The sequence below is a fragment of the Monodelphis domestica genome, chromosome 8 (genome assembly GCF_027887165.1).
Source record: "Monodelphis domestica isolate mMonDom1 chromosome 8, mMonDom1.pri, whole genome shotgun sequence".
NCBI classification, from domain to species: domain Eukaryota; kingdom Metazoa; phylum Chordata; class Mammalia; order Didelphimorphia; family Didelphidae; genus Monodelphis; species Monodelphis domestica.
In genome coordinates, this window is record NC_077234.1 from 86,215,139 (window position 1) to 86,229,713 (window position 14,575).

Genomic DNA, 14,575 nt, shown 5'->3' on the forward strand with positions numbered 1-14,575 from the left:
GCATAATGAGAAAACAAAAAATAAATAATCAATATAAAGAAATTGAACTCAGAGTGATAAAAAAAATGTGCTGGAAAAGAGATGATGAAATAGACCCCCTCCCTTATGGCCGAAAAGAGGGACTATTAGTAGAAACTACTGTATACACAATCAGATATTATCCCTACATCAAATGTTTCTACTTAATTGGTTTTCTTTGTCATAAGGGAAGGTTCATTTTGGAGCCAGAAGAAGAAAAAATGCCTGTGATTCAAGGGTCCAATAAAAATATTTTTAAACAAACAAATAAATAATAATAAAAGGGGCATAGCATTATCAGATTCCAAACTATCTTATAATACAGTAATCCTAAAAAGTGTGTTTAAAATATAGAAATAAGGATTGGTGATAAATGAAGAAGAACCAGAAATAAAAAAATATATTGGCCCAGTCTTTGATTAACCCAGGAACACCAGATCCTGGGAGAAGAATTCCTTATTTGACAAGCCAGATGGGAAAAGTAGAAAGCCTGTTGGCAGAAATTAGGTTTAGGTCAGTCTCTTGTGTTGTATACTACATTGGACTCTACATGGATATATGATCTGACTAAAAAGATCTCATTGAAAAATAGAGAATGGAAGGAGGTTATGGGATCGTAGAATTAGAGCTACAAGGGATTTTAAAGGTCATCAAACAACAGCATTCAAGAGTTGGAAAGAATTTCATTTGTCATCTTGTTAGTTCCATCCATGCCTGAAGAGAATTCTTATGAAAATACAACTGAAGTGAGGCAGCTGGGCACTCAGTGGAAAGAGAGCCAGGCTTGGAACTCAAAGGTCCTGTGTTCCAATGTGGCCTCAGACACTTCCGTGCTGTGTATCCTTGAGCAAAATCACTTCGTTCTTTTTGCCTCAGTTTCCTCATCTGTAAAATGAACCAGAGAAGGAGATGGCAAACCTCTCTTTGCCAAGAGAACCCCAAAACAGGTCATGAAGAGTTAGATATGACTGAAACAAGTGAATAACAAGAATAAGACTAAATCCAATATTCTAGGTGAAGACTGACCATGTTTGGGAGCAAAGAAACAATAATCTCTTCATTTCTCAAAATTGTACTTTTTTTTTTCAATAAAAAACCATTTCTTTCAATTTTAGAATGAAAATTGTGTATTGGTTCCAAGGCAGAATAGCTCATGCATAGGACAAATACAAATGATTAAAATGACAATACTAATCAAAATAATTTACTTATTCAATTAATTCTATGCCAATCAAACTATCAAAAGATTACTTTTAAAACTAGATAAAATAACAAAATTGATATAAAAACAAGATGGGTCAAAGTGTCAAGGGAGATAATAAGAAAAAAGTAGGAATTAAAGGATTCAAACCATGTAACAAAATAGAAACTTTCAAATTAACTTGGGACTAGTAAAAAATTGAGAGATTGATCAAAGTAGGTGATTAGGTACACAATATACAGAAGCAATCAAATCTAGTAGTCTAGTGTTTAATAAACACAAAATCCCCTACTATTGGGATAAAAGTTCATCATTATAAAAACTATTGCGGAAATTGGAAAAGAGTATATAGGAAGATAGTAGATTTAGACCAATACCTTTTGCCAAAATAAAGTCCAAAGGGATTAATGTCCAAGATAAAAGATCACATCATAAATATATCAGAGAAACAAACAAAAAACATAAGATCTAAGGAAAGGAGAAAAGTTCCTAAACAAGGGGTATAGAGGATCACAGAAGAAATAGGTAATTTTGATTACATAAAAATTAAAAAGAATTTAAAAAATTAAAAGAATCTCACCAACAAATCCAATAAAACCAAGATAAAAATGGAAGCAAAACCCTGGGGGTAGAAATCTTTGTAGCCAGTTGCTCTCATGAAAGTCTTATTTCCATCTGGTTAGAGCCATTCCCCAATGGATGGATAGTTTAAGAATAGGAACAAGTAATTCTCAAGAGAAGAAACCTGGCTATCTATAACCATATGAAAAAATGTTCCAAAGCATGAATATAACTATTGTTGTTCAGTCATTTTTCAGTTGTGTCTGACTCTTTATGACCTGAAATTGGGATTTTCTTGGCAAAGACACTGTAGTGGTTTGCCATTTTCTTCACCAGATCATTTTACCCATGAGGAAACTCGGGCAAAGAGGGTTAAATGATTTACTCAAGGTTGCACAGCTAACTAAATGTCTGGGGCCAGATTTGAACTCATGGAGCTGAGTTTTCCTGACTCCAGGCCTAACCAGAACTGGGTGCCAGTTCGGGTTGTATTCCAGAGAGTAGTTCTTGGGGCATCTTTGCCACATTAACTCAATCTGTCAGGAGACTTGAAAGGCTTATGAGGAGGTTCTGTCTCACAAAAGAAGGTCCATTGAAGACAACAAGGAAGAGGGATAAGGAACGGGGAAAAAGCTAAAACATTTTAGCAAACCATGAGATCTATCCGATCCTTTGCTAATGATGATCGCCATGTTATGGTGAAGTATTCAACAATTTATCCATCTCCAGAGGAACTTGAAGCTGTTCAGAACATGGTATCCACTGTTGCCCTTAAACATGTTTCAGACTGGATGGATGAAATGAGTAAATCTGGGAAAACAGAGGGAGATGGAGATGTGAAGAAAGATGAGGCAGGAGAAAACTGCCAAGGATCAAGGTGGCTGAACACTCTCTGGTGTAATGAGAATTGGCCTAGTTGCCAAAGGCCTACTGATAAAAGATGATATGGACCTTGAATTGGTTCTGATGTGCAAAGATAAACCCACGGAAAGTCTATTACACACTGTCAAAGACAATCTTCCTATTCAAATTCAGAAACTTACAGAAGAAAGATATGAAGTGGAGCAGTGTATAAAAGAGGCATCTATTATTATCCGAAATACAAAAGAGCCCACGTTAACACTGAAGGTGATACTTACTTCCCCTTTAATGAGGGATGAATTGGAGAAGAAAGATGGAGTAGAAAATGTTTCGATGAAAGACCCTCCGGACTTATTGGACAGGCAGAAATGCCTGAACGCCTTGGCGTCTCTCCAACATGCCAAATGGTTTCAGGCAAGGGCAAATGGACTAAAATCATGTGTAATTGTCCTCCGCATTCTGCGTGATTTGTGCAACAGAGTACCTACATGGGCTCCATTAAAAGGATGGCCACTAGAGCTTATATGTGAAAAGTCTATAGGTACCTGTAATAGACCTTTGGGCACTGGGGAGGCTTTGAGACGAGTAATGGAATGTTTGGCATCTGGAATACTTCTTCCTGGAGGACCTGGTCTCCATGATCCCTGTGAGAGGGATCCAACCGATGCATTGAGATATATGACAATTCAGCAAAAAGAAGACATTACACACAATGCCCAGCATGCACTCAGACTATCAGCTTTTGGTCAGATTTACAAAGTGCTGGAGATGGATCCCCTCCCATCTAATAAACCTTTCCAGAAATTTTCCTGGTCTGTTACTAATAAAGAAGGTGCTGGTTCCTCAGCTCTGAAGAGACCTTTTGAAGATGGATTAGATGATAAAGATCCCAATAAGAGGATGAAACGAAACTTAAGGAAGATTCTGGACAGTAAAGCAATAGATCTAATGAATGCCCTGATGAGGCTAAACCAGATCAGGTCTGGACTCCAGTATAAACTCTTATCCCAGTCTGGCCCTGTTCATGCACCAGTCTTTACAATGTCTGTAGATGTGGATGGCACAACATATGAAGCATCAGGACCATCCAAGAAAATGGCAAAACTTCATGTAGCAGAGAAGGTCTTGCAAGCCATGGGCTAGCCAACAGGCTTTGATGCAGATATTGAATGTATGAGCTCCGACGAAAAGTCAGATAACGAAGGCAAAAATGACACAGTGTCTTCAAACTCAAGCAATAATACTGGAAATTCTACAACTGAAACCTCTAGTACCTTAGAGGTAAGAACTCAGGGCCCTATCCTTACAGGAGGAAGTGGTAAGAACCCTGTCATGGAGCTGAATGTAAAAAGAAGAGGGCTTAAATATGAACTCATCTCTGAAATGGGTGGAAGTCATGATAAGCGATTTGTTATGGAGGTAGAAGTAGATGGACAGAAATTCCGTGGTGCAGGTCCAAATAAGAAGGTAGCAAAAGCCAGTGCAGCATTAGCTGCCCTGGAGAAGCTATTTTCTGGACCCAGTGCAGCAAATAATAAGAAAAAGAAGATTATTCCTCAGGCCAAGGGTGTAGTAAATACAGCTGTGTCGGCGGCTGTCCAGGCAGCCGAGGGAGAGGAAGAGGAACCCTTGCAAGAGGAGCTTTTGTTGAGGCTACAGCTGCCCCTGGTTACATAGCTCCAGGTTACGGCATGCCCAATGGCTATAGCACAGCTGCTCCAGCCTATGGTTTGCCCAAGAGAATGGTTCTGTTATGAAATTCCCAAAATATCCAGTTCCCCACTACTCATTCTTTTAGCAAATGGCTGAAGCTAATTCCTGTTGGTTGAACAACAATCCAGTCCAGTCCCAAATATTAGAAGAGAGAACAAGCCTTTTTACCCGGTTTCCTTTGAACACATAACTTGCACAAAAATGATTTGTAAAGAACATCTTTTCCTACTTTTGATTTTTTGATTTTAACAAATGCAAATTTAGTTCTCTAAAACTTGAAAGAAAAAAAAATACATACAAACCTTCCATTCCCTCACCCCCATCAAAAACCTAGTTCTGTGAAACGTTACCTCATTTTCCCATAATAACTTATACCGGCCCTTCTGTTCTAGGGGAAAAACTAGCCGCTCAAAGTTTGTTTTAAATGAAGTCTCAGATTATGTAAAATTAAATTTGTGAAGGATGTATAGAGTATAAAACAAGGATCACAAATAAACTGTTTTTGTTGTAAAAAAAAGAAAGAAAAAGAAAACAAGCATATTGATGTGCTCTAGGTGAATCTAAAAATGGGTACAGCCATTTTAGAAAACAATTTGGAATTATACACAAATAATTCCTAAACAATACATGGCTTTTGTAGCCAAACTCTTACTGAGTCTAAGACTGAAAAAGATTAAATAGAAAAAAGTCATATGTGTGTGTATGTATTGTGTAATTAGAATCTGTTACCCTAAAAAAAACTACAATTCCCAGCACCCCATTCTCTTCCTGTTGTTACATGCTGACATAGACAGGATATAAATTCTGTGGAGTTCCGTCTCTCACGCTCTTGTCTTCCTGTTTTGGCTTTGGTGGAGCAGGCTTTTTGAGCAGGTAGAAAAAAACTTAGTCATGAGATTCTATTTTATTAGATAATAAACTTTATAAAATATAATACTTGAAGTATTGAACATTAATTTAAATCCTACATTTATGGCAATCACAGAAATGGGATTTAGAACTCTTAATTCTCTCTGGGTAGATTAGTTTGAAAAGAAATCACGTTTCTCCTGCTGTGGCCTCTCTTTGGAGTTTTCCCTGCTACTTCCAATCCTGCCTCCCTCCCTAACTGCCTGGGTGGTTCTTGCTGAGCCATTTCTGCCACCTGTTGCTGCTAATTCCTACATCTTTTAGAATACAGAAGCTGGGTGTTCTTGGAGCCACTCTCCAAACAGGCTGGGAAAATATAAATCCCTCTTATCCTTACATTGCCAACACCTGAGTGCTTGTTTGCTGCTTGCCTTGGAAGCTCAGGTGTGTTTCTCTTAGGTAATAATTAACTTCCTAAAGGGCTTTTACCTGAGGAGATACTTCTACCCTCTTAACTCCCTGTCTACTTGGCAGGGAAAGCAAGCTGCTCCCTGGCATTTTTACCCCTGGGGGAGGGGAAGGAATGTTATTCTTTCAAACTACAGACAGAAAGTAGAATTGCAAACATGGCCCAGTTTCCTGCTTCTCTCAAACAGCTCCCAGTTTTAGGATGTCTTTTCTTTCTACTGTTCCTGGGTGCACTAGTCCTTGTGATTAGCTTGAATGATCCTAAGATTCAGGGGAGAAATTCATCTCCTTACACCCCCTTGCCATTCTGGCCTGCCCAGTCTCTACAACACAACCAATATGGGATTCCTCCACATTATGCTCAATGTGGAACTCTCCCTCACTCTGGGATATCCCAGAGGTGTGACCAAAGAAATCTAGATGGATGATGATACTGAGGAGGGGTAGGAATTTTAAAGAGTCTGGAGGTGAAATTTTTAAACCTTTTTAGACTCCATTGTTTTATGGAAGTGTCTGTATTAGAATTGGAAAAGTGAACTCTTGAATTCAGTGCCTGTATCCTGTCATATATATTGTATGTGCTGATTACTTGTTTTAAGATTTTATTTTGTTTGTTAAGTTCTGTTACACTATGTCACTTTAAGTTATTGTATTTAGACAATTAGCTATGTGTTTTAACATTGTCTTTATTTGTGCCTCCCTATATGACTGGACTGGAGAAAATGTAAAGGTACAAAGACATTGTAAAAGTACCTTTGAGTTATTTGTAACAAGAGGTAAGGATCCACTTAGTAGATGAAGTAAAGTGCTATAGCACTATTATAGTCCCTACCTCCGCATTTATAAAAATGTAATGGATGAGACATATAAAGACATGACAAAAATGGCTGTTACAATCTCATTCATGAGGTGGGAAGGTTTTCCTAGGGGGCGAGCCACCTCTGGATGGCTCTTGAGAAGGGAGAATTACCCAGGTAGCTTAGTGGCTTCTGGGTGTTTTTTTTTCTATTTGTAACTCATCAGCTTACTTTATCCCTCCACCAGAATGATCTAGATTCTTAGTGATGCTTGAATTAGCTGCTACACTACTGTTTTTTAAAAAGCTATTTTCTTAGTGAAAATTAATGTATCCTGAATTGATCCATGTGTTTGTCAACACCTTCCTTGGGGGGGGGGGGGGGGGGGGATTGTGTAATTGTCATAAAATTCCAGTTTTATAAAAGTTTTTCTTGTTTTAGGTAATTTTAGAATAAGAAACTTGTTACCTCCCAGAATTCAGGAAGTGAACTGCTTGGAGAAGGCACCATGGAGAAGCCTGCAGAAGCCTCACACTGCAGAAAGGTAGGAAGGCACCAATTTTTGAAGGGCTTTAAATGTCAAAGAGAAGAATTTATGTTTGATCCTAGAAGTAATAGGGAGCCACTGGAGTTACATGGGAGGGCATAAAGAATGGAGAGATCATTGGAGAATCAAGGAGAGAATGGAGAATCAAGGCAAGAAGACCAGTTAGATGATCAAGGTGTGAAGTGAACTAAAATTTAGTTTCATAAGCTGTTCATTAATGTTCATTGTATGGAAAGGGACAGTCAAAAGGACAAGTGCAAAGGACGGGCAAATTCCTGGGCTGGGCCTTGACAGCCATGCTACCCTGGCTCAGAGTACATTCATTTGCAAAGCGCAGGTTCGATTAATCTCCTCCTCTTTGATTCCATCATTGTCAAATCAACCAATGTCAAAACCTACATCATGTCACGTATTCATTAATCACCTCCTACTTGACATCCCTAAGGTCCCCAATAAAGGCTGAGGAACATATGCGAGCTTCCTCGCTCTCTCTCCCCTTCTCTTCTCTTACACCTCTTACTTTCCTGGATCTTCTGACTTCTCTGTCCTATCTTTTCCTACTGATCTCTCTTTCCTCGCAATGCTGTCGCCCCCATATTTCCTATTAATTCTCAGACTCTCTTGTCCATAGGAGGCATTAAGGAGTTGTTACTCCCCATGTGTTTTCTTATTGTTCATGTTTCCCTTTAATTAATTATCCAAGGGAAACATTAAGGAGTTTGCGCCACTCCCCATGTGTTTTAACTTGTTGTCTTGGAGTCTTCACCTATTTCCTTAGTCTCCTCTCTCCTTCTCAGGTTATTACCCATAGGAAAAATCATATAGGGACTCCAGGTGGGTCCTTATATCTGGCACCCATGTGATCCGAATCACCTGAGGAGACATTAGAGACGGATCGGCAAAACGGTGACCTGGCCAGCCAGGTAAGCTTTTCCATTCAGAAATATGGGTCAAAATCTATCTTTTCATACCTGTTAAATTTCTTACCTGTTATATCAGATTGTTGAAATCTTGGATTCAAAAGCCAAATCTTAAATTTTCAAAGACTACTCCTAGCATTGATTAAGGCTATTTTAAAATCTTGATTTTCCATAAAAAAGAATAGTTGAAGTAACAGAATGGAATCAAAAAGGTCAAGTTGATGGTCCATTGATCTTTAAAACTAGCAATTAAGATCTCAGAAGTTTAGCTCCAGGCTTACTTAAAGTTATTTTGTAATATCCTGCCTTTAAAAGAAGAGGGAGTAGTTTCTAAACAACAATGACATTTGAAATGCAAGCTATGGAAGGAAGTTAAAAAAATGGTACTTACAAGCCATTGGGAGCACATGGAATCTAGTCAGAATACTGCACTAAATGTGGAGAGTTGAGCTATTTCGCAGTTTCTCAAACTCTGCCTCCACAAGAACTTAATGCCGTATTACAATATAATTCTGAAAGTGCAAAAGTAAATTTAGTACAGCCTAATTCCTGACTCCTAGAGAGACTTAAAGCAGGATAATTCAGTATGATAATGAAGTTCCTTTCACTAAGGACTGATGGACTAGATAAGCCAGCAAATTCTAAGGCCAGATCATTGGAATCAATTGAATCTAAGTTTATTGCAGAAGATGTCTTAAGTTAAAAACTGCTTATTTCAAAAGTTATGCAAGGAACAAGCTAAAAATCGTAAGGAAATTCATGTGCCCATTCCCTATGAGGAATTATCTGGCACAGGTAAATTTTGAAGTCTTAATAGGCAATTGTTATACACAGAACAAACCTTTAATCACATTGGGCTAGCCGCTTAATGTTAAAGAGTTCTTTGAGGAGACAGTTCCTCACAAAAGGGCTATAAGAACATCCCAAGACATAAGAACTCTAGTCCTCGAGAATCTGAGGGCGGTTCAATTTAAAAAGGAGAACACGTGTTTGCTTTACCTCAAGCAAAGCTGGACACTTTAAAGGGTCAGGTCAATTTAAAGGTGAGGTGGTCTCTTAAATTTTTCAAAGAATGTCCCAAAGAACAGCATTGGGTCACACCATGTCCACTGAGACCACAGGCCTAAGCAAAATTTGTACATTGATGGAATAATCCTGAGTTACTTTAAAATTCAGGACACCAAACAGAAGACTAGTTAAAACAGAGACATTTTTCTCTCAAGGGGATAGCCAGAGCACCAGGCCTTCTTTTCTCTTATCAGCAAAGCTCAACACAATTTTAGCATATCAAAAGGGGGAAGCTGGGTATCTCAATGGATTGAGAATGAGGCCTAGAGATGGGAGGTCCTGGGTTCAAATCTGCCTCAGACACTTCCCAGCTGTGTGACCCTGGACAAATCACTTGACCCCATATTAAAAAGGGAATCTGGAAGACTCTTTAAAGCACTCACAGAGAATCCAGCCAGACCATTGTTTGAAAGCAAAAGTATAAACCTGATTATTTTTTAAACAGATCTTTGCTAAAAAATGGAGTTACTATGAAGTCAAATTTAAAATTAAATAGTTCTAATTTATATTGGACATGGCAAAATTACAAAGAAATATCTAATTGTATTTCTTTATATGAAAAGTAAAAAAAAATCCCTGATATTTTTCATATATCATAGTCTCCTTGGACAAGAGATATTTTATCTGTAATAAATTTTAGTCTAAATTCTAGTATAACTGTAGGTTAAGTACCACGGTGCAAATAGAATCTTTTAAGGCTTTTAATTAAATGTGAAGCTACATGGACTGCTCCAGCCACGTGACTTGCTTCTAAACCTATTTAGATCTTAAAAGGAAAGTTACTCCAGCAGATTGATAAATTAATCCTGCCACGTGGATGGCATAACACCTGCACCTTAGGTTAAAAGTTTTTATCACAAGTACTAGAATTAGTCAACAGGAAAGTTAATACTCAGTACAATGGTTTTGATGACAAGCCTAAATTGGTATATGCTTCAGAGAAATTTCAAATATATCCAAATTTTAAATATGTAGGGACAATTGTTTTTTAACAGGACATGAGGTCACCAAGGATAGAAATTATTAGACATTGTTTAAAAAACCTGAATGATGTTCAGAAACTTTATATGAGGCACATTAATGCAACTTTATCCAAAAAGCAAATCATTTACAATTATTCATTCCCAAAATGATGTAGCATCAATTTTAAAGATGAGACACACTCTCATTGTTGCATGGCATCAGAGTGGACACATTATTGGATGGATTCAATTTTTTTTTAATTTATAAACCCTTACTTTCCGTCTTGTAGTCAATACTGTGTATTTGCTCCAAGGCAGAAGAGTGGTAAGGGCTAGGCAATGGGGGTCAAGTGACTTGCCCAGGGTCACACAGCTGGGAAGTGACTGAGGCCAGATTTGAACCTAGGACCTCCTGTCTCTGGGACTGGCTCTCAATCCACTGAGCTACCCAGCTGCCCCCTGGATTCAAATTTTTAACCAGTAGTTACTTATTAATTTTATTAATTAATTTATTAACCGGTAGAGTGATTTATAAGTTGTTTAATGTTGGCAGTACTACTACTTACTCAAATTACAAATATTGGTCCTGATACTGATGTTGGTCTAAAACCAATGACAAGAATACAAGTTCAAATGTTACTTGTACAATATCTATTTTGGCAATTGAATTTTGCAAAGTTTGTAGATAAAATTGATCCTAACACCAGAATCTTCTAAATTATGAATGTAGATGTGATAGTTTAAAAATAATAACATCATGGCACCTTGTTGATAATGCTGTGAATACTTTCACTGTATCTGATCAGGAAAAAGCAGAAGCTCTATATCAGATAGTCCTGCAATGTTGATGCATACACAGTATAGTTTTTTTGCAGAAAGCAGAGTTGACGGCAGTTAGACACATGCTTAAGATCATAGCACAAACTTGTAAAATTATATGTGATTCATTGTATGTTGTTTCTATGGTTATTGGTTTAAAGGGTGAATATTAAACATCAACATATGCTATCTTGCAAAGTCAAAGTGAAAATTTTATAACACATATTTACTCTAACATGAACCTTCCTTAACTTATATATGAGGGAATTTCAATAGTAAATGGCATAGCAGCCACTACTTTTTAGCATGCAGATCATTAGCACTCATTACTATATCAGAGTGCCAGATCTATTGTACCTCAATATTCTTTGCAAACAAGTGAAATTACTTAGCAGTGCAAAATTTAGTGGACTACATAATGTCACTTCTTCACTTCAAAGAGGTAACTGCAGGATTTTAAGAACTGCACAATGTGGGCTAAGGGATGCATTACAATATGCTCCTATTGTAGAAGTGGAAAACTAATATGTGATTGGAAATAATTACTCTCATGAGGTATGAGCTAAAGCTCAACAAGAAATAGTATGCAAAGTTATTGCACATCTTGTAAATAATCTTGCACATTTGGCCATTCCAAAACAGTTTTGGAATAACAGTGCTTTTACCAGCAATAGATGGGCTAAATAGGATAAATCATGGAACTTATCTCATAAGACTGAGATTCCAGAAAATTCTTAAATACAAGCAATTGGAGTAAGGGCTCATAGAAATTTAAAAGCCCAAATTAAAAAACAAGAAGGATATATTTTCAGTCACTTTCTAACTGAATAAGACCCAATAAGTCTTTCATTTGGGGTCAAGATTTTGTTTCTATTTTCTCAGATACCAGAAATCCACGGAGGAAAACCGAAGGCATCCGGCTTTTCCAAAGAAAGTCAGAGAGGAGAAAGCAGATGTCTGTCTAGCACCAACCACAGCACAGCACAGAGGCCAGACACCAGAAAAACAGCAGAAAAACAAACAAGGCAAAACCACTGTCTTAGGGACAGGTCTAATGCACTATCCACACAAATGAACTTTTTCTGAGAGACAGTTGACCTACAGAAGAATATCATTAATTTGCTTACAGATATTCTATTCTAAAAGTATATGGGTATTTGTTGTAAGATCAAAGTTCATCATATACCTGAATATTTCAAATGGTATTTGTACAATTTGTAACTTGCAATTATTTTATTGGAATTGTTCCATGTTACCCAAATTTGATCAAATAACAAATTGTGCAATTGGAAATCTTATAACAGTACATTGGATACTGTTCAATTTCAGCAGAAATGGTTTATATTATCCAAAATGTATGTATGATAATTGTCTTAAACGGTTCATTTTATATTTGCAAAAAACAGTATGTCTTTATTAGAATCAGACTTATTTCAAAGTCAATTTTGATGGAAATTGCATTTCAGCTTTTAAAAAGAAAAAAGGGGTGTAATGGTACTCCCAACCATCAATCTCTTCTACATCCCAGAAGTGCTATAGGCTAATCCTATGCAATAACATTTTGAATGTAATGAGAAAGATTACATTGTATGGTAGCCCTGGATTGGGTTGAATATTACCAGGAGATTAAGACTATAGGGGACCCAACAGGATGATAACTTTGGGTCGAAGGTTTGCTTGTATTTCTACAGATAGAGGAAACATCTGGTCACCTACAAAGCACATCATGCCATATGACACTAGACCAGGAAGAGAAGCAGACAAACAGCACTGATGACATCAGTTAGCTGCACACCAGCCACACTCCAGACACGCTGGACAAAACCATCACTGGTTACTACACACACACCAAAGATTGACATTACACTTATTTTAATTATATTTACTATGCATTCACCTGATGGACACTTGTCATGCTGACATCTATTGGTCTATTATACCTAAACCCCCAATATTAAGAATGTTAATTTGTATGGACTAACCCCCACATGTAGATGTTAATAACACCAGATAGATCCCATACTCCAAAGACTTTACCATGGGATCAAAAGGGAATAGCTACAATTATTCAGACACTACTGTATACCCTTCATTTTGTATGTCTATGCTATATACTGTTAAAAGGAATTTATTTTTGAATACATTGTAAAATTCCAACTTGTATTATAAGAAATGCTACTATTAACAATTATATAGGCAATTGGTATGGCTCTCATAGGAGAAGGAGTTAGAATTTTTCATCCACAACATAGACCTAGTAACCCTGACAACAAAAAATTGTATTTAAAGCAGGAAGAGACACTGTACAGGGATTTTTAATGGACAGATTGTCCTGGTCAAACTCCTAGAAAGGATGAGATGTCAGGCAGAATAGACTTTGAAATTTATAATTGGGAACCTAAATTATTTAAACTGTCATCTACATCTATGTATAGATTATGTTCATGACAATACCTATATAGCTATTAAGTACCAACCACCATTGGTGTGGTTACAGGTTAATCTTACAGACATAGGAATCTACTCCAACTGTCCATTTTGTTCACTGATCATTTTTGATCATTATTTCTGAAACCCCCATCTTTTGGGTGATATCCAAGTTCCCCCTTTGGAGTATATATTTAAAAATTGGATAAGATTGGTACTAATAAACTTGTAGAAATAACACATTGGATATTATACATTTATAACTAGGAATTAATAAGTTACATCAAATTCTATATGAGCAAGAAGCTGTAGAAATTGCTTCTACATGAAAGGACACTTAGGCTTCTATTAACCCAAAAATTGATTTGGTAGAGTGAATTTTTCAAATATTGGCAATGTTATATTCTTGGTTATTATATTAATTGGTTTATTTTTACAGAAGTAGAGATTTAAATAAGGCTTATATAAGAAATATGCAGCCAGAAGTTGTAATGTCACTTCATTCTCATCATTCTTGTATCAGAATGTAATGTTTATGGGAATATTTGTATTTGTTAAAATTTGCACTAATTATTAATTAATTAATAATTAATTAAGTATTCATGTTTTTGTAAAGCTTTTTATGATGAAAAATTTTGCACACTTACAATATGAATCTTGGTCAACATAGATTAGGGAAATAGAAATCACTTTTGAATGTAAATTTTGATATTACACATTGGCTTAGCTACAACTATGCCACATGAAATGTGAGCCATGAATTTAAAATTTTGTATTAATTTTATTTTTATTTTTCCCTGATCATTTTTCAGATTATTTTCCCCGTATATTTTCTTTTAAATACTAGAAGTACATTGCAAGTACTATTAATACTCTGATCCTGAACTATGAATTAACTATAAATATGAACCTTTATTTTTATACATACCAAAAAGCTTGAGATTATAGGAACATGACAGCATTTGTTAAACTTCATGGGACTATTAGGAGTTATTGTGTCTGATTGCATAAGAAGGTGTTGCAATGGATACCTTACACTTAGTCAGACAGCCTAAGCCTCAGACAGATGTATATTCTATAGAAGATGGATATATATTGGTTGCTAAGGTTGGAGGTAAAAGGACGCGGTGTTTTGACACCCTCATTCACAGGTTGGTCTGGTACCAAAGTTCCAACCATTTATCTATGTGGCAGGAATCTTGGCTTATATATCCCTAAGACTATGCATAATCAGGACAAGGGAAGAAAAGAATTCCCTCTCATCTCGAGATATAGTCCTTTTCTTTAACTTTAAACATCTGACAACTTCTTATAGTCCTGGCTGTACATGGGTAGGATGATATATTAATGCACCTGCTCTATGA

At 36.6% G+C, this 14,575-nt stretch overlaps 1 pseudogene; it reads left to right on the top strand.

Annotated features, from left to right (window-relative positions):
- The first annotated feature begins 2,255 nt into the window (after positions 1 to 2,255).
- LOC130455895 (spermatid perinuclear RNA-binding protein-like) lies at positions 2,256 to 4,454 on the top strand (annotated as a pseudogene).
- The last annotated feature ends 10,121 nt before the right edge of the window (positions 4,455 to 14,575 follow it).